At 43.8% G+C, this 23,576-nt stretch overlaps 1 protein-coding gene across 8 annotated transcripts in view; it reads right to left on the bottom strand.

Moving 5' to 3' along the window:
• Positions 1-23,576, bottom strand: part of ELMO1 (engulfment and cell motility 1) — a 335,641-nt gene that overhangs the window by 118,811 nt on the left and 193,254 nt on the right. The window contains exon 1 of one of the 8 annotated variants that reach the window (XM_083468800.1): positions 4,947-5,058. The exons of the other annotated variants lie outside the window; for them this stretch is intronic. The gene's annotated coding sequence lies outside the window, so the exon portion shown is untranslated. Of the gene's footprint in view, positions 1-4,946; positions 5,059-23,576 lie in introns of those variants that run through there. 8 annotated transcript variants of the gene reach the window in all.

Here is a 23,576-nt window from a genome sequence, read left to right on the forward strand (position 1 = left end):
ACAAGCAGTGATGGTGCAATGGCCATCTGCTTCTAGGTTATGTACCTCTTCAGACCACAGGTGGAAGCTCATGTGGTTGAATACTCTCAGTTCATATGATAAAATTCCTGTACACACAAAACCAGACGTTAGAGAGGAGAGACCAACCCTAGTCTACTCTTTGACATTCTACTATTCTTTGTTCAGGGATTTTTAAAGAGTATTCTTCAGGCATTTGTACCCCCAACTCACATTCCAAAAAGGTACAGATTAGAAACTAGATTTATTGCCCATCTGTTTTTTGGGGGATGACAAGATCAACGCAAATTATTTTGGAGGGGCGTTTGGCATAGTGATGGTCAGCTGGATTGGTCAGTGTGCAACTTGGAAATGGCATGATCTTTGAGATATAGTTGCTATTCTTGCTAATGGTTGGTGTTTGAACCTTACCTCTCCCACGGTTGTTACTAAACCATTTTACAATCTGTGACTTTAATCACCAGGATGCCCTCACAGAACAGAGGCCCAACACCTTTCTAACGGTGCCATGTTCCAATTACAAGGTTAAATTATAAATGCAAGTTTTAATTATCATGTCAGATGGATTGAAATCCAATCAATTTCTCCTAGAGATGTGGTTAGGGTGCAAGTTAATTTAATAGTCCGGGCCCAATAACATTTCATTATTTTTCATGGCTGGACTCTCAAGGGGAGTTATGAAAGTCATTGTATTCAAATCTACAAGTTAGGCCTGAGTCATTAAAATAAATGAGTGGTGTCAGGGGCCTCGTTTTCAGGGGTTCGTGGCATCTTCAATTTCCATTCATCCTCACTGCAGCTGTGACTGAACAGTATTTCTGATAATCAGACCTTCCGCCTGTAATTGAACACAACAGTAGCAAAGCCCAAGGGACCTGTGTAGTTGTCATCAACACTATTAAGAACGAGCAGAAATAAAGGCACTGCCGCAAACATGGGAATGAAACCAGGCAATGGCCTTGGGATATCAAGGTCTTTTTAAAATTAAATTTCTCACATCCTCAGCAGCTCAGTTTTGCATCTTACAAATGCAAATGAAACCAAATGAAAACAAAAACTGAGGGAAGTACCGTATTTTTCGCCCTGTAGGACGCACCGGCCCATAGGACGCACCTAGTTTTTTTGGGGAGAAATCAAGGGAAAATCCCCCCCCCCCAGGTTTGCGCAGCCATCCCCAAGCTAGAAGAGGGAGACGGAGCGCTCCGTCTCCCTCTTCTGCCTTCAGGGACAGCTTGCCCCGCTATCCCCCGAGTTTGTGGGGCTGGCGGGGGGAGAAGCAAGCTTGCTTCTCCCCCCCCCCCAGCCTCCAGATCAGGGCAGGGAATAGCGGGATGGCGGTGCTCCGCCACCCCGCTATCCCGCGAGCTTGTGGGGCTGGGGGGGGGGAGAAGCAAGCTTGCTTCTCCCCCCCCCCGCCAGCCTCCAGATCAGGTCGGGGAATAACGGGGTGGCGGCGCTCCGGAGCGCCGCCACCCCGCTATCCCCCGAGCTTGTGGGGCTGCAGGCTGCTGCCCACAAGCCTTGTGAGCCCGCGGGACATCCCGCCGGGCTTGCAAGACTTGCGGATAGCTTCCTGAAGCCTGGAGAGCGAGAGGGGTCGGTGGGCACCGACCCCTCTCGCTCTCCAGGCTTCAGCAAAAGCCTGCATTCGCCCCATAGGACGCACACACATTTCCCCTTCATTTTTGGAGGGGAAAAAGTGTGTCCTATAGGGCAAAAAATACGGTATATATCAGAGATACTGGAAAGGAATCATCATCATCCAAAGTGTTATGGCTCAAATGAGTCTTCCTCAATGGCTTATTTCACCTGTTTCCTTTTAAGATGATCAAAGACAATCCATTTTAAGGGACCTTACAGGGCACAGCTTTGAGCAGCTTATAAGGAAGGGAGCAGGATAAGCCCCTCAGGAAGGCTCAGTTGAGCTGAAATGCATATGGCTTACATAATAAACATTCACTCTCGCAAAGCAAATAGTTTATGGACCAGCTCAAAAAAACGAAATTTCAGATTCCAGTACCAACACTAAATTGGGGAGGATACATTTTGCTAATGAATCCTTAGGTGATCAGCTCAAGATTCTTTTGCTCAGAAACTGATTCTTATTTAAACCGTAGAACTGGCAATTGGAAAAGTGGGATTGAGGTACCTTAAAATAACGTCTCGCCATGTTCAGAAATGGTAGACATTTGATACAGCAGCTGGACTGGAGGTTGGTAAAGGGAGAGGAACAAACAGATGCTCTTGTCTGCCATATGTGACTAACTTTCCCCAGCATGCTAGCCAAAGCCTAAGTCCAATTCAACACCAACATCAATTTCCAGACAGCATCATTTCAGATTTCAGCTGTGTGTTGGGTGGTAGTGATGGAAGATTGCACTGCTGAAAGTTCACCGGTTTCCCATTTAAAAATGCTCCTTGCATGTAGAAAACTAGATGTTAGGGAGAAGAGCATTTAAATAGGGAATTTAGCATCTCATACTATGAAATGCTACAAGCTAGCTAGGATAATTGTACCAGACGACCTTCTGTATGTGCACACTAAATCTCAGACTGAACATATTCAGAAGAATTTTGACATCGTACTTGTACTTAGTGGGCATTTTGTTTCGTTGAATTTACTTTGAAAAACAACAACGGTTGCCTTCCACCCCATTCTCTTGGCATGAGAAAAGCTAGAAATCTTAAAAAAAAAAAAAGTCAGCAAAACTGCTAGATTGCATATTTTCAAAATAGTTTTTCATCCCAGCATCCCTAGGTGTAACCTGAAACCTGCATAGTAGCCAGGAGTGTCTAGTCTATTAACCCTCTTCCCATACACCATCTTGAAACTGAAACCAAGGCAGAAAGTATGGCTTTAACATGAAGCCATATTTTTCTTCCTCCTTACTTTCTCAAAACCTTGCTCACCATGTTGCGATGTTTCGGTTGGCCTTATAAAAGTAGTCCTTGTGATGAGCTTTCTGAGTTTTCTTATGAGCCAACCTGACTACCTTTGCTTTTTATTTTATTGTGTTATTTTTTCCATTCTTTGCCTTAAACCACCTCATAGCTGGGGACGGGACGGGACGACGACACCCTAATTAAGATGCTCTGTGGAATTTCCTAAGAATAGTCAGCTATCGTTTCCTATCAAATCAGCTTGTTCTCTGAGCGGTTATTCATACAGTATTTCAAAGCCTGTATTTCTTTTGATTCCTGAGTTAGAGAAGTCTATAGCCTTCAGCCAGGGGCAGATTTCAGAGTGGTGGGCTGTATTCAGTATGGTACTGTAGATCCTAAGGCTGTGCAGAAATCGAGGGAAACTATTTCAATGTGTTTGAGGCATACAAGAAGCCTTCTGATGTCGCAGTGTATCATTATAATTGCTACCAAAGTGTAAAAACTGCTTTTGTCTCGCATTTCACCGATGTCATAAGGATTCTATAAAGTCTTGGGCTTCAGCTGAAATAAGATGCAAAGGAAATCTTGGTAGGATAAAAATATAACAAAAGGTACCCTGAGGAATTTTAAGCATTAACAGGAGGAGGTCTGAAGCAATGGCAAGGAAAGCGAGAGTGGCATGAACACTATGAAAATTCTTACTACTACAACTGCTTTTATGCAGCTTTTAGACATGTCTCTATATTAAAATCTTGCTGAATTTAGTGGAAGCGGATGCTAGTATCAATCTACAAAGACAGTTCCATATAGCAGTAATCCTGAAGCAACATTTCCCCACATACTTCAAAATGACATTGTTTGAAGCCAGAAACGGTCACTGAGGCATTCTTATGACCAGAGTTTTTAATGTAGTCATTTTTATTACACTGGAACAAAAAGTTAACTTAAAATAAAAGTCAATAACTCTTTTAACTTTGATAAGAACACGTGAGCTAGAAACATACTGACCAATATTTTTTTTCATAAAAAGCTTCTTTTTTGTTAGCTGTGAATCAAGAATAAGTAATATTTTGAGCATTTTATGAAGGAAAAAGAAGAGGACCTGGCTGGTACCAGCAGAAGTATTTTGGGGTTTCCTCCAGCACCTGCTCCATCCCAACTTTACTGATTAAAACTATTTATAGACTGCTTCCCAACCAAGGATCCTGAAGTGGTTTAGAGAACATAATTACAATGCTAAAATGTTACAAACATGAAAAATCAAGTATTAAAATATATATAAAATTGCAATGAACTGCAAACAAAAATTCAGCGATATACACAATACCTAAAATAGGCCAACAAGCTACTTGGGTAAAATCTGAGCTAACAATATTTGTTCTTAACAGTCTTTAGAAGCGCAGGAGAGAGTAAACTCTTCACACATGTGGTTTGATCCCTAGGTACCGTATTTTTCGCCCTATAGGGCGCACCGGCCCATAGGACACACCTCGTTTTTTGGGGGGGAAATGAATTTAAAAAAATTATTCCCCCCCCCCAGCCCCCAGAACAGGCTGATATCCGCAAGCCTTGTGAGCCCGGCGGCAACTCCCGCTGGGCTCGCAAGGCTTGCGGACACCTGTGCGAAGCACGGGTAGCTTGCGGATAGCTTCCTGAAGCCTGGAGAGCGAGAGGGGTCGGTGCACACCGACTCCTCTCGCTCTCCATGCTTCAGCGAAAGCCTGCATTCGCCCCATAGGACACACACACATTTCCCCTTCATTTTTGAAGTGCGTCCTATAGGGCGAAAAATATGGTGCCTTGATTTCTTTAAGGAAAAAACACACCATCTAGTTTCAAGACTAAGCAAAGAACAAAAGTCTAGGATTCCCCTCTCTCTCTCTCATATCATATAGGTATCAGAGAAATGACAATTGCCAGCAAGGTCTCAATGAAATTTGAAAAGGTGCAATGTAGCCTAAAACATTAGCCAGAGTGGTTCACAGAAACTACAATTCCGGTCTACACCCATAGCCTTAACCTGTCCTCCCGTCTGATCCACTCACACTGTCTTTGGAGATCAACCTCTTTTACATGACACGGCTGACCTTCATATTGACCCAACTGCCTAGCAAGCCAGCAACTGGCGTTGTCATGGTTTCACTCAACTCACAGTAATGATTGTGACAGCAGCCAAAGCCCAACCAATGCCTGCCAGCTCATCTGCATGCTTGGTTTAGTAAAGTCAGAAGGAGACATGCAGAAAAAGGACACTGGTTAAATCGACCAGGTTGTTGTGCCCAATCTGTACAAGTTATACTTTGCCATTATTACCCATATGGCAAATACTGGCTGGCCTAGACCCAGTCAGACTAATGGTCCATCTTGCATAGCGCGGCTGCCCACCCTGATCTGGCAGGAGCTCTCAGGTGTATCAGGCAGGTGTCTTTCCCAGCCTAACACCTGGTGATCCCAGAAACTGAACCTAGGATTCTTGCATGCAAACAGCTGCTCTACCAGTGAGCCCTTAGCCCCTCTACATGTATTGTGCAAGCATAGTTAGTCATGGGGAATGGCCATCTGGATTCAGGCATGGGACAGTATCCAGAACTCAAATCCACAGCAAATCTTGAACCGAGGCAAACATTCTCCTTGTGGGTCACCAAGCACAACACCCAAGTGTTATTTTTTTTAAAAAAAAAAAAGTTTGGAGATGAATTAGTAAATAGGTCCAGACTGAGGCTATCCTCTTCCCAAGTGTCCAAGGTATTTGTAGCATATTTTGTCAAAACATACGCGGGTGGCGCTGTGGTCTAAACCACTTAGCCTCTTGGACTTGCCGATCAGAAGGTCGGCGGTTTGAATCCCCGCGACGGGGTGAGCTCCTGTTGCTCGGTCCCAGCTCCTGACAACCTAGCAGTTTGAAAGCACGCAGTGCAAGTAGATAAATAGGTACCGCTCCGGCGGGAAGGTAAACGGCGTTTCTGTGCGCTGCTCTGGTTTTGGTGTTCCGTTGCACCAGATGCGGCTTAGTCATGCTGGCCACATGACCCGGAAAAACTGCGGACAAACACCAGCTCCCTCGGCCAGTAAAGCAAGATGAGCGCTGCAACCCCAGAGTCGTCTGCGACTGGACTTAACTGTCAGGGGTCCTTTACCTGTACCTTTTTTTTTTTTTTGTCAAAACATAATCTTCAACCATACACCCCTTTGAAGGAGATTGCCAAAATAATAGTACAGTGGTACCTCGGGTTACATACGCTTCACGTTACAGACTCCGCTAACCCAGAAATAGTACCTCGGGTTAAGAACTTTGCTTCAAGATGAGAACAAAAATCGTGGTCTGGCAGCAGGAGGCCCTGTTAGCTAAAGTGGTGCTTCAGGTTAAGAACAGTTTCAGGTTTCGGACCTCTGGAACGAATTAAGTACTTAACCCGAGGTACCACTGTAATATGAAAAAGCAAGGTCAAAGTCTGCAAAGGCTCATAGTGCTGAGGCTCAGCCTCTCTTTCCACCTGAACTAATCACTGGTAGGGGAGGAAAACCTCTGAAACCCTTCTGTTTCCACACAATGTAGGGTGCAAGCAAATCTAGAGCAGGCCTGCAGAGAGCCAGTGTGGTGTAGTGGTTAAGAGCGGTAGACTCGTAATCTGGTGAACCGGGTTCGGTTCCCCGCTCCTCCACATGCAGCTGCTGGGTGACCTTGGGCCAGTCACACTTCTCTGAAGTCTCTCAGCCCCACTCACCTCACAGAGTGTTTGTTGTGGGGGAGGAAGGGAAAGGAGAATGTTAGCCGCTTTGAGACTCCTTAAGGGGAGTGAAAGGCGGGATATCAAGTCCAAACTCTTCTTCTTCTTCTACTTCTGCAACTGCTTGTGACCTCCCCAAGCCAAATGCTTGGAAGCAAATGGTCAAATGCTGTTCGGTTCTGTTATCTCATTTCCATATTGTTACTGGCAGGAAACTGAGTTTGCCTACCGCATTCTGAACACTTGAGGCCCATGGCTGGCTCTGTACAAAGCCACAGGGAAGCAATTCAGGTGGGATCTACATTCGTTTGCCCTCAGGTGATAAAATGTTAAAAGTCCCTACAAACATATAGGTGGTACATGACCCCAGTCAAGCTTGCAAAGATATATCATTTGCCCGATAACAAATGTTGGAAGTGTAAAGTACTTTCTTTCACCTTTGGTGGACGTGCCCAAGGATCAAGGCTTTCTGGGAAATGATATATAATGAACTGAAAAGGGTATTTAAATAAACCTTCCTGAAGAAACCAGAGGCTTTCCTCCTGGGCATAGTTGACCAATCGGTGTTAAAGAAGGATAGAACTTTCTTTATGTACGCTACAGCAGCAGCAAGAATTCTTATAGCAAAACATTGGAAGACAGAAGATCTACCCACCGTGGAAGACTGGCAGATGCAACTAATTGACTACATGGAGATGGCAGAGATGACTGGCAGAATTCGAGACCAGGGAGAAGAGCAAGTGGAAGAAGATTGGGGGAAATTTAAAATCTATTTGCAGAAACATTGTAAAATTTTTGAATGTTGAGGACATTGAAATGAACTGTGGGGGTTCTAGCAACAAGATAAAATTTAAGATTAAACTAACAATAGATAAACTAAGGGCTATGAATTTGCTGAACCAACTTTTAAAAGGGATACAAGAACGGGGGATGTGAGGAAGTCAGGAAAATATGTGAATTTAAGATATAAAATCAAGAAAGAGGGAATATTTGTGTTTTTTCTATATGTGCTTTTTCTTTTCTATTATTAGTTTTTTTAATGTATGCAGTTTTGTAACTTTGTGATTAATGTTTGTGTTGTTGTATTTTGTAGTATGTATGTGGTGTTTTTATATTTCTCTTGTCTTTGTATATTTCCTTTTATAATGTGTATTGTTAAAACTTAATAAAAAATTTCATTAAAAAAAAAGTCCCTACAAACATTTGATACTAGTAGCATCTCTATCTAAAAGTGTCATCCAAGTCAAAATATAGATTAAGATTGCAAGGGTACAGATATGGTAGGCTGGCCCTATATAACACAATCCCTCCTCCTTTCTTGCCTTCTTTATTCATCCCCTTTCAGTCTTCACATAAGATGCCTGTTAAAAAATGACTGTCGAGAACAGCCAAGACCATTCTTTCAAATACCCAGCAGAAACGACAGTAATCGACAAGAATGATTTTGCAAGTGAGCAGTAGCGAGAAGACTGGAAGCAGGAAAAACAAAGGAGCAGATGGAGAAGGTGGCAAACCAAGCCAAGAAGGAGAGAGTTCTAAGGCGCATATGCTGCCTTGAATTATTCAAGGTTATGATCTAAAAGGGAATTTATTACAAACGAGTATTGCCAGGTGCCAAAAATTCACCTGAAGTTAGCTGGGATCTTATTACCCTGCAGTATTTAACTGACATCACTTACTGCAAACCTCATTCATGGAGATGGAATGGGTATGAGGCAAAGAACAGGAGATGATTTTGCCATGTAAAATTGTCCTGCTGGCAGCTCCATGCGCTATTTGTTATTGTCACAGATCTTATGCCTGGTGTCTTAAAAGCCTCTTTTGAGTTGCTATGTGCATGCCAATTTTACATCAGCTTCAGTCCTGAAAGAGCAATTGGGTGTCTTCCCAAATACCTGAGGAATACTTGAAGAGTGAAACTTACTTGAAGACCAACATTTTGCTACTCAAGAAAGATACTTGCTTAGACATCAGTAAACAGGATGTAAAGCTCATGTCAACAAAAAGTTACATATCAGGCCTCAGATTAGGCCTGCACAATTCTTTATCTGCTAAACAAAAAATGAAGTCTATCAACCCAATGCCACCAACTTTGATAAATCAGCTGTTTTTGCTAATGCCTGTGATGACCAAAACAGAAGGGTGGTTAAGAATCTAGCAGGCAACATTGTATGACTATTGGGCTATGTGTGGCTTGGAAGGTCAAAAGCCTTTCCATTGGGACCTATGCATATTGAGCCTAATTGGGTAAGTCCGAACTTTGAACACATTGATTTTGTGGGACAGAGACTACCTGGAGGCTTGTATGAAAGTTTGACCACCTCACAAGCAAACAGTGGAGGGACTCAGGTGTGGGCTGGACTTGTACAATCTTGTTCTTTAACTACATATTTACCTGAGCAAAGTACTATGTGAAACGATGTTGAAAAGTCAGAGATGGTCCAAAAACAAGTCTACAGTTTGCCCAGGCACCAAGTCATTATTGTGCTGGAACATCTGCAGTAATTCTGCAGCCCAGCTCATCAGCTTCCAAAATAGATGCCTGAGGAAAGGGTTGCCCAAGATTGCCCAGGGGACTCATTAAATCAATATGTCCTTAAGGCACTTGGCTATCAACCGGAGCCTAGCTGTTACTATAAACCTGTTCTTGCCTAGGAGACTCCTAAGAGAGGGTTGGCTGTACAAAATCTCTTGCCCAAGGGCAAATTCCTTGAGAACGCAACTGAACTTCGTTTTCGATGATATATCCACACTGCACATGAACTGGCAGAATTGACTGAACTACCTCTGGATATAATCTAAACAATTATTTCCTTGACAAGGAAATGAGAAGTGTGTGCATGTGTAGGCATAATTAAAAGCCCACATGGCAAATGATACTGAGTTTGGCTTGGGGAAATCCACCACACGTTTAATTCTAAAAATCTGACAACCTAGTTATGTTATTAAGGATGACTCTCCAAGCTGCATTCATGAGGAAACTGTGAATAACAATGCAGAAAATTCCTCTGATATTGTGAGATGTTTCAGAAGTACATATAGGTCTATCACATATATTATATTATCAGTACAATGGCAGGAAGCTGGTTCTAGCTAGATTCCAAGTGTTCTTGCCATCCTCTTTTGCTAAATTGTAAAAAGGTTCTTAATGTTGTATATATTCTGCTTCACATTATTGTCAACTGGAAAAAAAAGATTAAATGCAGAATAGGCTGAGCATTGCAGGTTTCGTAACACGTTGAGAGCCTGATAACTGCCCTTGAGCAGAAACATGAAAATTCTGATATATTCATTCTGTACAAATTGTGTTATCTAAAATAAGCCTCCCGCTTTGCTAATATAAGGATTACTTTATGTTGGTCATATTGCATAAGATCTACAGGTGTAACGCTAGAAAAGAACTGGCCTGGGTTCCATTTGCTTCTTCTTTGTCTCTTGATGCCTTTGTGTCACTGGATATATTTTGCTTCCTCCAGTACTATCGTGACTGAACCAATATCATAAGTCCCAAAAATGGACATGGGGCACAATGATGGACCCTATAGACCTTATGAATGTCCCAGTGCTTTTGTTTCCACTCCATCATACAGTGTTTTCTGCCATCCCATAATGTCTAGGAATATGGCATCTTCAAAATGAGAGTTGAGATTCTCAAGCTTAACTAAATTCCACAGGAGAGACCAGATTCCATGCTCTTAAGGAAAGCCTAACAGCAGACAAAATATACACCTATTAATATATACGTTTATTAAATAGTTCCTTATAAATTCAATCAACTAAAAAGCACAGGGGAAAACTGCTCTTTGAAAATTACTAATATTTCCTACAAAGAGTATTTAATCTGCCATTAACAGTAATCACAAAGAAGAACAGTTGGGAAATACAAATATGATCAAATGACTTATAACCTAACCCTCCATACTGTTTGCCTGCAATCCTGTGATCTTCCCGATCACAGAGTGGGAAACTTGATGATCTTCAGATGTTGCTGGACTACAACTCCCATCCTCCTTGACGACTGGTCATGCTGGCTGCGGATGATGGGAGTTGGGAGTCCAGGTTTCCTCACCTCTCCTCCAGACCAACATAGAATTCAGAATGCTTAGCACACTAAAGTTTACACCTTCAACAAAGTCTGCAAACAATTAGTTAAGTATTGGAGGATAAATTATTTTAACTCATCACATCATATTAACCAAAGAGGCAAAGGCTGGAGTGCCAAAGCAGCTTTTAAATTACAAGATTCCTTAAGGGCATTCTCAGTGCATGAACATCTTCGCTGATGCCTTTGTCGAGCTTCATACATTTAGAGTTGTATACCTCTTTCTGCCACTAATTAGTACAATTCAGATGAAACCAATGTCACACTTACAAAAGAATCATATTAGCTACCGTATTTTTCGCCCCATAAGAGGCACCGGCCCATAAGACGCACCTAGTTTTTTGGGGGGGAAATAAAGGGAAAAATTTTTTATTTCCCCCCCAGGTGCGCTGCGCTAATCCCGAAGCTTGGGGCGTGCAGAGCTCAGCACGCCCCAAGCTTCTGGGTGCCGGCAAGGTCTCCGCTAGCTGTGGGAGAGCCGGGCGCCTCTCCCAGGGCTAGCGGACAGCTGCGCTAATCCTGAAGCTTGGGGCGTGCGGAGCTCAGCGCGCCCCAAGCTTCTGGGTGCCGGCAAGCAGTCCGCTAGCCCAGGGAGAGCCGCGCGGCTCTCCCAGGGCTAGCGGATCGCTGCGCTACACCAGAAGCTTGGGGCGTGCGGAGCTCAGCGGGCCCCAAGCTTCTGGGTGCGCGCAAGCAGTCCGCTAGCCGTGGGAGATCCGCGCGGCTCTCCCATGCTAATCCCGAAGCTTGGGGCGTGCTGAGCTCAGCGCGCCCCAAGCTTCTGGGTGCAGGCAAGCTCTCCGCTAGCCCTGGGAGAGCTGGGTCTCCCACAGCTAGCGGATAGCTTCCTGAAGCCTGGAGAGCGAGAGGGGTCGGTGCGTACCGACCCCCCTCGCTCTCCAGGCTTCAGCGAAAGCCTGCATTCGCCCCATAAGACGCACACACATTTCCCCTTCATTTTTGGAGGGGAAAAAGTGCGTCTTATAGGGCGAAAAATACGGTAGATTGCCATATTGCTTTTATTTGCTAACTCAGAATACCACAGTAACAAACCTCCCTACCCCTCAAATATCCTAATCAAAGAATCTGAGCCTTTGAATTAACACATGATACATGCAATTCAGTTCAGGGCCCTTCAATGCTACAAGGGAGCTTTGTAGATTAGGAGGATAATCCTTCGGGTTTTGGATTTTGGTGAAGACAATACCTTTTCTGAAAGTTTCAGCTTTATTTGAAACTTCAAAGCATATATAAAAACTTGCTCCCAGATCCTGGTTTCTATTGTTTTGGAGACATGGATTGCACTTCCAAACAATCAGCAAAGCAGAGTTTTGTGCTACATGTCTGCTTCTGCTTTTTGACTTTTCAGCACTTACATGCAGAGAGTCTAGCAATGGTCATACAATCACAGATATCATCTGCATTAAACAACGGCTAGTACAAATCATAGCTGGCAAATCTATTTCAAACCATGTTTTCTGATTCTGGTTTGTTGACCAATTTCAAACTATAGCTGGTCAATTTGAACAGTTTGCCAAACCTTCATAATATGAACATATGCAACCATTAACTCTGATTACTACTAGAGCTGAGCTGAAAGAGGGAGGTAGTTTTCACTAACATTTTCAGACACTGAAAATGTGCAGGTGCGGCTAATTTCTCAGTCAGGAGGCAATCAATAAGAAAGAACTATCTGTGCTGAATTCACTACTTGGTAGGATGGAGACTTATTACACCATAAGAGCTGGAGTGTGCTCCACTGTAATAGTATTGTTTCCTGCACTAAGGATATCTTAAGTCAAAACTGTATTCCTTGAAGGATCCTATTGCCGTTCCTGTTCTGAATGTTTAATGTAGTGGGAATCGACAACAATTTTAAAACAACATACAGTGGTGCCTCACAAGACGAAATTAATTCGTTCCACAAGTTTTTTCTTCTTGCGAGTTTTTCGTCTTGCGAAGCACGGTTTCCCATAGGAATGCATTGAAAATCAATTAATGTGTTCCTATGGAAACCGCTTGCCAGGCTGGCGGTGCGGAGAAGGGCTTTTCTCCCCACCGCAAGCCTTCAGGACAGGTACGGGAACAGAGGGGAAGGGGGGCAGCGCTTCTCCTCTCTTCCCGGGGCTTGCGGTGGGAGGAGGGTTTTTCCTCCCCACCGCCAACATTCAGAACAGCATTCTGAATGTTGGCGGTGGGAAGGAAAACCCTCCTGCCACCGCAAGTCTTCAGGACAGCCATCCGAAGGCTGGCGCGGGGAGAAGGGCTTTCCGCCCCACCGCCAGCCTTCGGAGCAGCCTTCCGAAGGCTGGCGCGGGGAGAAAGGCTTTTCTCCCCACCGCCAGCCTTCGGAGGAGCCTTCCGAAGGTTGGCTCGGGGAGAAGGGCTTTTCTCCCCACCGCCAGCCTTCGGAGGAGCCTTCCGAAGGCTGGCTCGGGGAGAAGGGCTTTCCGCCCCACCGCCAGCCTTCGGAGGAGGTCCGAGGACAGTGGGGAAGACGCGCTGTGCTTCCCCGCTGTCCCGGAGATTTCCCTATGGGCTTTCATCTTGCGAAGGAAGCCCATAGGGAAATTCGTTTTGCGAAGCGCCTCCAAAACGGAAAACCCTTTCGTCTAGCGGGTTTTCCGTCTTGCGAGGCGTTCATCTTGCGGGGCACCACTGTAGATGGAACCAGTTGTGCTAGCTCAGTGCTCAAGTGAAGCAGCAGCTGAAAGTTACATCTTCAATCACTGATAAAAGAAAATAGAATTAACAGTCTTCAATAAGTATCTGATCTTTATTTTCCTAATAGATGAGGCAACTCAGGATAGCTAGTCTGGAAAAAATTAATAATGAATCAATGCAACTGGCCGTAACTACATATTTTTCACCACCCTGGTATTTAAGAAAGGTTCCTTTCCAAGATACGTGTGTAGCAGGTAATGATACTGTCTGTTGTTTCACTTAATAAATGGCACCGTTCAGTGGTTTTGGTGAATGACCAACGAACTTCAGCCTACTGCAAATGTGACTGTGATATATGTTTCACAGTGAATGCAGTGTCCTTTTGGCACAGAAACATTGCCACAAGACAAATTGTGGAAAATAACTGGTTTGGTAACAAAAATCGACTGTTATCAGAGCTATTCATTTGTTTCCTCTCCAACTACACTTTGCTCTCCATACAGTAATCAAGGAAATTGTACCTAGTTTAAAGATTTAAATATATTGGAAGGCTATATAGTGCTTTTTAAGACAAAGCGTCCCAGCTGAACATTGCAAAGGCCTCATCAGTATTCCAAGAAACTCGCAACTGCCCTGCAATGCAACTACTGTACATTGTGACAGAAAGCACTTCCTTTTAAATGCCCTCATTCATCATTCATGAATGAAGAAGGATGGGTCATACTAGAAGGGCAAATAACTGGAATTCAGAACAGCTGAGTTCTGTTGCTGCCTAAAACAAAACAAAAAAATCATATTACAGATATCCTGTGTTGTTAACTTTTACAACACCCCCCCCCTTTTTTTTTTGGCCAGTATGCCATTTTTCTCGATTGCATAAAGATGGTTATTTCTGCTTCAGAAGACTTTACAGTAAAACAGAAATATTTGTAATGGGAAAACAAATCCCTTTACATGTTTCCCGTATTTACCTGCCATGCCGAACTGGCATTGGTCAACAGTTTGTCTTTGCAAGAAGGAAACACCTCTCTGGGTTCAAAATGTTTTAACCTCACTGATGTGCATTATACCCAGACACTTGCACACATCTAAAGAAGCACACATGGTGTATGCTGTTATCCTTTGCTATGAGAACTCCCCCTCTTCTTTCTGTGTCTGCCTTGGGTTTCCCTCTCTTGATGATATATTTTCCGTTATGAGACTTGTTCAATAGTTTGTCATGGGACTTGCCCTATCTTCAAGCAGAGTGAAGCCCCACCTCAGACTGCCCATGCTGCTGGTTGGGCACAACACTGAGGTTTCAAAGACACAGATGTGGCTGCCATGCGGCCTGCCCAGTATTGCCTAAGGGAGCGACAGTGGTGCCTCGCAAGACGAAAAGAATCCGTTCTGTGATTCTCTTCATCTAGCGGGTTTTTTCGTCTTGCGAAGCAAGCCCATTGAAGGATTAGCGGCTTAGCACTATTAGCGGCTTATCTGCTGATCGGATCAGCTGATAAGCGGCTTAGCGCTTTTAGCAGCTTATCTGCTGATCGGATCAGCTGATAAGCAGCTTAGCGGCTTAGAAAAAGGGGGGGGGGAAATAAACCAGCAGGAACTCGCAAGACATTTTCATCTTGCGAAGCAAGCCCATAGGAGATTCGTTTTGTGAAGCACCTCCAAAACGGAAAACTCTTTCGTCTAGCGAGTTTTCCGTCTTGCGAGGCATTCGTCTTGCGGGGCACCACTGTACTGTCCTTGAGATGTACTATCCCATTGCCTGGATTGAAGAAAGATGCAAGTGCCTGTGAAATATTGGGAGGACCACCCAGTCCTTCATCTCACACAACAAAACGTCTTGGGCTGGCTCTGGTTAGCAGCAGCAGTATCATAGACTAGAATTATTATTCGTTCAGACCTGCCCAAAAAGTTGAAAAACGTCTTCATGTATGCGACAACGGCCGCGAGAGTTCTGGTAGCACAAGGATGGAAGACTGAAGAAACCCCAACTAAAGAATCATGGCAAGAAAAATTGATAGACTATGCAGAACTGGCAAAACTGACATATAAGCTACGGGACAAGGATAACTGTGACTTTAAGGATGAATGGGAATTCTTTACAAAGAATCTGAAGACACAACAAAGCGAACTGGACTCCTTGGCAGGTTTTGAATAAACATTCACAAACTTTTTATTGATAATAATCAGCTAAATAGTTTGAGGATCTATACAACTTTGTAACATGAAGAAAACAGAATTCTTAGAGAAATCAAAGACTGGAACTGAGGGAAGTCGGGGGGTGGGGTGGGGGTGGGTGGGTTTTGTGTGGGAGGGGGAAGGGAGGAAAAATGGGGGGGGACAAGGTTGATATGTTTTTGGATAATATGTCTTGTTATAATTTTGAATAAATTTTTTTTAAAGAATTATATTTAGTTCAAGTGGGTTTTCACTTTATATGAAAAACCCATCTTTTCAGGAAGTTTGGCAAATTTCATTCATTCATGTCAAATATTTGGATGGTGATGGCTTACATTCAAGAACATGCTGGCCTCAATATCGTGCATCATTATCTAAATGATGTCAGATTCAAAGGTGGGGAAACTTCCCAAACGTATCAAAGCCAATAACTAAATAACCCATAATTACAGAGTTACTTGATTTTATTTTTGCATTAGGAGAACAGCTGCTGAAGACAAATATTTGCATAGCAAAAAAATTATGGAGAACAAACGAATTTTAACTATTCCTGTGACTTGAGAGCAACAGCAACGTACACCAATATATTTTTGGAGACTAATCTTTTTGCTTTATTGTGGAAAGATTCACGTATAATGGGAATATGTAAGCTACAGTCAAAGTGATGGATCGCCATCGTTTGTACCAAGAGGATTCTAGCCTTTAAAAAGCCTATTAACTGATCCCTGCTTCGTATGAGTCACTACAGAACATTCCATTAGGATGTATTTTTCTGGGCATGATTTTTGTGTTGCTGATGAATCATTCATCAGTGAGTCAGTCTTCACTACAGAAAAGAAAGGTGTGTGCTTTCTTCTCTAACAGAAGATCACACCCAAACTAAGGATGAGGGAGGCTATTCTGCTCTCCCATATGTTTAAACACAGACCTACACCAACAACATAAGTAGGAGTCTGGTTTTAAGAGCAAAAGGGATGTGTGGCAGTGGAGTACAAAACTCTATCTCCAACTGCCTACCCAACCCCTAGGCACTTGTGGGTATGTGGCTGCTTCTTCCCTTCTTCCCAGTACAACTTGCTCTAAAGACTTTATTTTCCTGTCCCTCAAACGCACACCCCATCACCATGGCCCCCTCTGTCTGCCCAGGCCCAAGATCCGTCTTAGATGGGGCATCAACACATTTTATCACGTCCATGCCTCTATTATTAAGCTTGGAAGGAAGCTTAGCCTATACTTTTCCACTTGGCCTCCAACCTTCCATTCAATGCTTCAAATAATCAAAACCCTACCACTTATTAATTTCTAGGGGAACCCCCAAATCTATAACAGTATGTCCTTTTGTCTGTCCTCAGTTTCCCAACATTCAGCTTGATTAGGTAACCCTGGCTTCTACTATTATATGTAAAGAATCATAGAATCATAGAGTTGGAATAGACCACAAGGGCCATCGAGTCCAACCCCCTGCCAAGCAGGAAACACCATCAGAGCACTCCTGACATATGGTTGTCAAGCCTCTGCTTAAAGACCTCCAAAGTAGGAGACTCCACCACACTCCTTGGCAGCAAATTCCACTGTCAAACAGCTCTTACTGTCAGGAAGTTCTTCCTAATGTTTAGGTGGAATCTTCTTTCTTGTAGTTTGGATCCATTGCTCCGTGTCCGCTTCTCTGGAGCAGCAGAAAACAACCTTTCTCCCTCCTCTATATGACATCCTTTTATATATTTGAACATGGCTATCATATCACTCCTTAACCCCCTCTTCTCCAGGCTAAACATGCCCAGCTCCCTTAGCCGTTCCTCATAAGGCATCGTTTCCAGGCCTTTGGCGATTTTGGTTGCCCTCCTCTGGACACGTTCCAGTTTGTCAGTGTCCTTCTTGAACTGTGGTGCCCAGAACTGGACACAGTACTCCAGGTGAGGTCTGACCAGAGCAGAATACAGTGGCACTATTACTTCCCTTGATCTAGATGCTATACTCCTATTGATGCAGCCCAGAATTGCATTGGCTTTTTTAGCTGCCGCATCACACTGTTGGCTCATGTCAAGTTTGTGGTCAACCAAGACTCCTAGATCCTTTTCACATGTACTGCTCTCAAGCCAGGTGTCCCCCATCTTGTATTTGTGCCTCTCATTTTTTTTGCCCAGGTGCAATACTTTACATTTCTCCCTGTTAAAATTCATCTTGTTTGTTTTTGCCCAGTTCTCTAATCTGTCAAGGTCATTTTGAAGTGTGATCCTGTCATCTGGGGTGTTAGCCACTTGCTGCACAACATGCCACTTGCTGCACAACATGCATAATTTTATACACCTCGCGTGCATTCCAACTCCCCATTTTTCTAAAAACAAAAGGCCCCAAATCTTGCAACTTTTCCCCATAGGCCAGTTGTTTCAGGCAGTTGTTTCATCTCCCTGATCATTTTGGAAGCCCTTTTCTGAACCTCTTCCAGCTCTGCAATATTCTTTCTCGTGTACAGCAACCAGAACTGTCTGCACAGTATTAAAAGTGTATCCACACCACAGATTCCTATAAAGACATTAGGATGATGGGTGTTTCAATTCCTTTTCAAGTTTCTACACAAGCTGCATGCACACTGGCTCAACATTTGCACTGAGCAAACCACCACAGCCCCAAGATCTCTGTCCTGGTCAGTCATTGCCACTGCTTTTGTTCAAATTGCGTCCTATTTCTTTTTGCTTCTTCCACTTCAGCATGCACAAAATCCTCAAAGGAAAGGAAAAGCGCTTGCAAAGAGAACATAATCTGCTTCCCCAAAGGCAACTATTCCAGTACTGCGATGCCCCTCATTTAAACCTTTCCTTTGAAAAGAAATTATTTGCTCAGGAGCCAGAATTAGCTCAGCTACAAAGGGTTTGTATTTTCCTTCAATTATTTAGCCTTATAAACAAGAGCTCTGGATTACACTTTGTCAGGACAGACGTAAGAATATTGCCAGGAAACCATTTCATAGAATGAAAACACCCTGTGCACAATTTTAATGGCACTCAATTGTGCCTTAGTTTCTCTGGTTAGTTTCCAGGTAGGCATCAGAGGGACAGGTGAGGCACTGAATCCATCTCTAGTGGCCTGGATGGCACAAATGGCCACTTGGCTTTTTCCCTACGATAGCTGCCTTACGGCTCACCCCACACATCTTCATCTGCACTTTTCAGTCACAGGTGTGTGCTTTCCTGGTCCGTGTCTGGGTGCTTGAGGAGGAGGAGGAGGAGGAGGAGGAGGAAGAAGAAGAAGAGGAGGAGGAGGAGGAGGAGGAGGAGGAGGAGGAGGAGGAGGAGGAAGAAGCTCTTAAATGGTCTCAGCAATCCATGGAAAACCCTAATTGCCATTTGTTCCGATTCAGCACTAAAGAGCGGCTTTTCCTGGGGAAAGTGGTGAAGCAAAAATCAAAGGGCTCAGACATGGACTGGGAAAGTGTGGACCTGTGCCTAGAAAACGTGGGGCAAAATATAAGTGTGGATGAGCCCTTAATCGTGGCCATTCCCAGCAGGTATACACCTTATACCTGTATTTGCTTACTTTCCTCTCCCCTTTCCCTTCTTCTTTTATGGATGTATCTATTAATTTGTAATGTCATTCTGGCACAGATCCATCTGCTTCATTGCTTCTACTTATTAATAAATCAATGTACTCAGGTACACTGAAGTTTTTGGCACAGTGGCAGCGAGGCCCATGTCGTGCCACACACTGCTCTTATTGCAAATGCAAGCAAATTCTTTCATCCATTACCTGCTCCCAACTATTCAAGCAGTCTTAAAAAGAGGTCAGCAAGCCAACAGAAACCGGGAACCTAAATAAAGCTTGTAGATCAACACTGTCACCCTGAATGAGGCCAAGTTCAAAGCAGGGGACTGGTTACACAAATCCAGGAGCACTTCCAGCAAAAAGTAGTAACTGCTTCCTGAAACTTGATTTCATAGAATCATAGAGTTGGAAGAGACCACAAGGGTCATCGAGTCCAAGCCCCTGCCAAGCAGGAAACACCATCAGAGCACTCCTGACATATGATTGTCAAGCCTCTGCTTAAAGACCTCCAAAGTAGGAGACTCCACCACACTCCTTGGCAGCAAATTCCACTGTCGAACAGCTCTTACTGTCAGGAAGTTCTTCCTAATGTTTAGGTGGAATCTTCTTTCTTGTACTTTGGATCCATTGTTCCGTGTCCGCTTCTCTGGAGCAGCAGAAAACAACCTTTCTCCCTCCTCTATGTGACATCCTTTTATATATTTGAACATGGCTATCATATCACCCCTTAACCTCCTCTTCTCCAGGCTAAACATGCCCAGCTCCCTTAGCCGTTCCTCATAAGGCATCGTTTCCAGGCCTTTGACCATTTTGGTTGCCCTCCTCTGGACACGTTCCAGTTTGTCAGTGTCCTTCTTGAATTGTGGTGCCCAGAACTGGACACAGTACTCCAGGTGAGGTCTGACCAGAGCAGAATACAGTGGCACTATTACTTCCCTTGATCTAGATGCTATACTCCTATTGATGAGGCCCAGAATTGCATTGGCTTTTTTAGCTGCCGCGTCACACTGTTGGCTCATGTCAAGTTTGTGGTCAACCAAGACTCCTAGATCCTTTTCACATGTACCGCTCTCAAGCCAGGTGTCACCCATCTTGTATTTGTGCCTCTCATTTTTTTTGCCCAAGTGCAATACTTTACATTTCTCCCTGTTAAAATTCATCTTGTTTGTTTTTGCCCAGTTCTCTAATCTGTCAAGGTCGTTTTGAAGTGTGATCCTGTCCTCTGGGGTGTTAGCCACCCCTCCGAGATTTAAATGCTACTGTCTCTATGTTTTGGTGCCTGAAAACGGCTTTAGCAACTGGGTGTTTGCAGTGCATAAGGAGTGCCCTAGTTACATGCAGAATTCAAAGTACAGTGAAAGCCCTAAGAGGATATAAAGTGCTGACACACACCACTAGGATCAGTACGGGAATTTCAAACATCACATCTGGCACCATGCAAAAAATGTTTGGGGGTGGATTCCTCATAGGTCCTGCACTATTTAAATCAATCCCAATTCTGTTACCTGCATGTCACCGACAGGCTGTTCACAATTTTGAAGTCAACACTTTCTCTGCATAACACAAACAAGCACAAGGAAACCACTTAAAGGTAATTTGCATGCACATATGCAAACTTGGATTATCATCACCATCGTTATTAATTACTTATCACCATCGCCATTTGGTTAAGGTGCAGGAGTTTGGGGTTAAAAGGAAGCGAGTGAACAAAAAGCAGAAAGAAGATCTGGGAAAAGTTCTGCGACCTTGATTGCACTTATACAAGGTCTTGAGAAAGAAAAAATACAAGCGCTAATGGGGGTAATTTGTCAATACGTAGCCATCAGCTTGAGGTTCGTGGAGACCTCATTTATCAAGAGGAAAACTTTGCCAAGAGGATTGCAGGGGAAAAAATATATATTCTACATTAAAACACCATTACACCCAGGTGATTTCAGCCTTCAGATGTGTATGTCAAGTTAATCTTTTTAGACATTTTCCTGAAAGGAGGATTTCCTCTTTTGGAGAATGGAAAATGCTTGACCTCTCATCCATCATATATGATCACCCCCCAATGTCAGAAGTTGTAGAATCTGGGTGAGACATTTCCTTCCTTCAGACCACAACCAGGCAGCATTCTGCCCTAAGGGCTATGTAAAGACTGGAATCCAGAGACTGGGGTGTTCTTGGCTCTTGGGTTCTCCTTTCTTTCCATGCCACCCAAAAATCTGCTCCAGGGGGGTTAGGAGACCTTTCTGGAATAGTGTAGGCGGTGGCATGGCAAACATCAACATCACTTTCATTTGCAAAAACCTCCATGGGATCATCAAAGTCCCTCCTCTGGAAGAAGAGCTCCTCTCATTAACAGGCGGACACATTTGGATCCAAATCTGATGGACTCTTACTATTTCCCAGTAAATGCATAGGTAAAAGGTAAAGGTACCCCTGCCCGTATGGGCCAGTCTTGCCAGACTCTAGGGTTGTGCGCTCATCTCACTCTAGAGGCCGGGAGCCAATGCTGTCCGCAGACACTTCCGGGTCACGTGGCCAGCGTGACGGAGCTGCTCTGGCGAACCGGCACCAGAGCAGCACACGGAAACGCTGTTTACCTTCCCGCTATTAAGCAGTACCTATTTATCTACTTGCACGTAAAGGTGCTTTCGAACTGCTAGGTGGGCAGGAGCTGGGACCGAATGACGGGAGCTCACCCCGCCGCAGGGATTCGAACTGCCGACCATGCAATCAGCAAGTCCTAGGCACTGAGATTTTACCCACAGCACCACCCGCGTGGGTGTATTAATTGTATTAATGCATAGCTTAATACAAATATAAATATCACAAAATGAAAACCATCAGTTAGTATTTCACAACTGTTAAACTATTCGGCCACAAATACTGAAAAGAAAGACTCTGCCACCAATGTTATGGCTCACAAAACTTGTTTAAGGCAGGAGAGGCTAACCTTTTTGGTCCTCAGGCTACATTTGCCGATGGCCATCTGTCAAAGGCAGGCATAGGAACTCGGCCCTCCAGATGTTTTGGGACTACAACTCCCATCATCCCTAGCTAACAGGGCCAGTGGTCAGGGATGATGGGAATTGTAGTCTCAAAACATCTGGAGGGCAGAGTTTGCCTATGCCTGGTCAAAGGGCTATATGCCAGCACTGGTCATGGCCAAAATATAAGTGGCTGGGGATGCTGCTACGTCTTTACTCTCTTACACAGCATACAACCTTTCAGCGTGTGTGCATGTGCGTGCACACACACACTCTCTCTCTCCTGGCTGTGCTACCTGGGCTCCCCCTTACAAATGGACTCCACAATTCTGCCTTTTCCATTCACTTATTGCTTCATAACTGCAAGCAATGGTTAAAAATATTCTCCTTGAATACTGCAAGTGCCTCCCCAACCGTTCCCACACGGGCTTTACATTCATGAGCTCTTATAATATCTAGCCTGGCACTCAGTGCAGGTGTTGTGAGCGAAGTGGAAGGGAAACTGAGATCACGCAAAGCTTAGGAATAAACAGTGCTCCATGCTGTTAGGGGGCTGAATTTCACATATTGATTAGAAGCAACCTGCCAAATCTTTGACTACAAACCTCTGGTGCATTTTCTGTTTTCAGAGCAAACATTGTTATATAATTGTACAGCTTCTTGTCTGGAGCAGACAATTATGTAAACCACGTAGTATGGGTAGTACATCCTTTTTACTTTCATCCCTTCTGCTTTTTTCTTAAATGTCATTCCCGTAATTTAACACTAAGCAGCATGCTGCAATTTAAGATAAAAATTGTCAAGACTAAACTGGTTAAATATGTATTCCACTGAAAATACAGCAAAGGTTCTGCATATTTCAGGTCTGTCCTGATTTAGTAACTCCAGGCATGCTTTTAATAGATCAACAAGAGACTCCCTCCATGCCTGTTGTTCCTTCAGACATAATAAGATGCATCTAGCAAATTTAAGAGCACGCAAAACCAAACAGGAAGAAATATATTTAGCACTATGAAACTCTGATCTCTGCTTCTGTATAATTCAGAGGCTTCAACTGCATTAACATAGAGATATTACTGAACAACAGGCAAGATTTCTTTCTGCCACTTCAGTGAGTTATTAAAATAATACCCAGCGATGGATTCTAGAGGTTTTGTAACATTCAAACCTAAATTAGAATGTTCTCGAGGTCCTGGCATATTAACTGACAAAGCCAAAGTTCCCTGGTTCAGAGACAGGAGGGATTTGACTTAATACTAGCCAGAAACTAAGCTCCGAAGATACGAGCTTGCCTGGCCCCCAATGAGACTTCACAATTGATGGAGCCAGCAGCACTGCTTCCTCGTCTCAACCCTGACACCTCTTTGGGGCTTAGTTTCTGGCTTGCACTAAGTCACAGTTCCCCGTCATGTCTCAAATGGGAAACTCCGGCCTAATGTCAGAAAATAAACTGAACTGCCAGATCAAAATGATCAGACAACAGCAAAGGTT

The sequence above is a fragment of the Podarcis liolepis genome, assembly GCF_965112155.1.
Source record: "Podarcis liolepis genome assembly, chromosome: 12".
NCBI lineage: Eukaryota > Metazoa > Chordata > Lepidosauria > Squamata > Lacertidae > Podarcis > Podarcis liolepis.